Raw genomic sequence first — 2,500 nt, 5'->3', positions numbered from 1 at the left:
CTTGGATGGGAGACCACCTGGGAATACCAGGTGCTGTAGGTAATTTTATATAGCCATAACATTCTTATCTATTACATTTTACATTACATTTTTTACAACTTATCAATGAATTTACTTGAGTTAAGAAGTAAATAAGGTCTAAAGTTAAATTTTTTGAGTGCCTACAGCCAAACCACACTGGACATGCCCAATCTCGTCTGATCTTGGAAGCTATGCAGTGTTGGGCCTGGTTAGTACTTGAATGGTAGACAACCTGGGAATACCAGGTGCTGTAGGTAATTTTATACTGCAATAACATTCTTTTCTATTATATTTTACATTTAATTTTTTCAACTTATCAATGAATTTACTTGAGTTAAGAAGTAAAAGATGTCTAAAGTTAAGGTTTTTGTGCACCTACAGTCAAACCACACTGGACATGCCCAATCTCATCTGATCTTGGAAGCTATGCAGTGTTGGGCCTGGTTAGTACTTGGACTGGAGACCACCTAGGAATCCCAGGTGCTGTAGGTAATTTTATACTGCCATAACAGTCTTTTCTATTACTTTTTACATTTAATTTTTTCAACTTATCAATGAATTTACTTGAGTTAAGAAGTAATAGAGGTCTAAAGTTATTGCTTTTGAGCACCTACAGCCAAACCACACTGGACATGCCCAATCTCGTCTGATCTTGGAAGCTGTGCAGTGTTGGGATGGTTAGTACTTGTATGGGAGACCACCTGGGAATACCAGGAGTTGTAGGTAATTTTATGCTGCCATAACATTCTTTTCTATTACATTTTACATTTCATTTTTCAACTTATCATTGAATTTACTTGAGTTAAGAAGTAAAAGAGGTCTAAAGTTAATGCTTTTGAGCACCTACAGCCAAACCACACTGGACATGCCCAATCTCGTCTGAACTTGGAAACTATACAGTGTTGGGCCTGGTTAGTACTTGGATGGGAGACCACCTAGGAATACCAGGTGCTGTAGGTAATTTTATACTGCCATAACATTCTTTTCTATTACATTTTACATTTAATTTTTTCAACTTATCATTGAATTTACTTGAGTTAAGAAGTAATAGAGGTCTAAAGTTAATGTTTTTGAGCACTTTCATCCAAACCACACTGGACATGCCCAATCTCGTCTGATCTTGGAAGCTATGCAGTGTTGAGCCTGGTTAGTACTTGGATGGGAGACCTCCTGGGAATACCAGGAGCTGTAGGTAATTTTATATTGCCATAACATTCTTTTCTATTACATTTTACATTTAATTTTTTCAACTTATCAATGAATTTACTTGAGTAAAGAAGTAAAAGAGGTCTAAAGTTAAAGTTTTTGAGCACCTACAGCCAAACCACACTGGACATGCCCAATCTCGTCTGATCTTGGAAGCTATGCAGTGTTTAGGCCTGGTTAGTACTTGGATGGGAAACCACCTAGGAATCCCAGGTGCTGTAGGTAATTTTATACTGCCATAACAGTCTTTTCTATTACATTTTACATTTAATTTTTTCAACTTATCAATGAATTTACTTGAGTTAAGAAGTAATAGAGGTCTAAAGTTAATGCTTTTGAGCACCTACAGCCAAACCACACTGGACATGCCCAATCTCGTCTGATCTTGGAAGCTATGCAGTGTTGGGCCTGGTTAGTACTTGGACGGGAGACCACCTGGGAATACCAGGTGCTGTAGGTATTTTTATATAGCCATAACATTCTTTTCTATTACATTTTACATTACATTTTTTCAACTTATCAATGAATTTACTTGAGTTAAGAAGTAAAAGAGGTCTAAAGTTAATGTTTTTGAGTGCCTACAGCCAAACCACACTGGACATGCCCAATCTCGTCTGATCTTGGAAGCTATGCAGTGTTGGGCCTGGTTAGTACTTGAATGGTATACAACCTGGGAATACCAGGTGCTGTAGGTAATTTTATACTGCAATAACATTCTTTTCTATTAAATTTTACATTTAATTTTTTCAATTTATCAATGAATTTACTTGAGTTAAGAAGTAAAAGATGTCTAAAGTTAAGGTTTTTGAGCACATACAGTCAAACCACACTGGACATGCCCAATCTCATCTGATCTTGGAAGCTATGCAGTGTTGGGCCTGGTTAGTACTTGGATGTGAGACCACCTAGGAATCCCAGGTGCTGTAGGTAATTTTATATAGCCATAACATTCTTTTTTATTACATTTTACATTACATTTTTTTAACTTATCAATGAATTTACTTGAGTTAAGAAGTAAAAGAGGTCTAAAGTTAAAGTTTTTGAGCGCCTACAGCCAAACCACACTGGACATGCCCAATCTCGTCTGATCTTGGAAGCTATGCAGTTTTGGGCCTGGTTAGTACTTGAATGGGAGACCACCTGTGAATACCAGGTGCAGTAGGTAATTTTATACTGCCATAACATTCTTTTCTATTAAATTTTAATTTAATTTTTTCAACTTATCAATGAATTTACTTGAGTTAAGAAGTAAAAGATGTCTAAAGTTAATGTT

At 36.2% G+C, this 2,500-nt stretch overlaps 11 pseudogenes; all 11 read left to right on the top strand.

The window, feature by feature from the left end:
• The window catches only part of LOC148465004 (5S ribosomal RNA), a 119-nt pseudogene extending 77 nt beyond the window's left edge, over positions 1-42 (top strand).
• A 117-nt stretch (positions 43-159) lies between these two features.
• On the top strand, positions 160-278 carry LOC148465003 (5S ribosomal RNA; annotated as a pseudogene).
• Positions 279-394: 116 nt separating this feature from the next.
• Positions 395-513, top strand: LOC148465002 (5S ribosomal RNA; annotated as a pseudogene).
• A 116-nt stretch (positions 514-629) lies between these two features.
• LOC148465001 (5S ribosomal RNA) lies at positions 630-747 on the top strand (annotated as a pseudogene).
• A 115-nt stretch (positions 748-862) lies between these two features.
• LOC148465000 (5S ribosomal RNA) lies at positions 863-981 on the top strand (annotated as a pseudogene).
• A 116-nt stretch (positions 982-1,097) lies between these two features.
• On the top strand, positions 1,098-1,216 carry LOC148464999 (5S ribosomal RNA; annotated as a pseudogene).
• A 116-nt stretch (positions 1,217-1,332) lies between these two features.
• On the top strand, positions 1,333-1,452 carry LOC148464998 (5S ribosomal RNA; annotated as a pseudogene).
• Positions 1,453-1,568: 116 nt separating this feature from the next.
• LOC148464997 (5S ribosomal RNA) lies at positions 1,569-1,687 on the top strand (annotated as a pseudogene).
• A 116-nt stretch (positions 1,688-1,803) lies between these two features.
• On the top strand, positions 1,804-1,922 carry LOC148464996 (5S ribosomal RNA; annotated as a pseudogene).
• Positions 1,923-2,038: 116 nt separating this feature from the next.
• On the top strand, positions 2,039-2,157 carry LOC148464995 (5S ribosomal RNA; annotated as a pseudogene).
• Positions 2,158-2,273: 116 nt separating this feature from the next.
• Positions 2,274-2,392, top strand: LOC148464994 (5S ribosomal RNA; annotated as a pseudogene).
• Positions 2,393-2,500: the final 108 nt, after the last annotated feature.

This window comes from Taudactylus pleione, unplaced genomic scaffold (genome assembly GCF_031769625.1).
Source record: "Taudactylus pleione unplaced genomic scaffold, aTauple2 ptg000967l, whole genome shotgun sequence".
Classification (NCBI taxonomy): Eukaryota; Metazoa; Chordata; class Amphibia; order Anura; family Myobatrachidae; genus Taudactylus; species Taudactylus pleione.
This window is presented reverse-complemented; position numbering and strand designations above follow the sequence as displayed.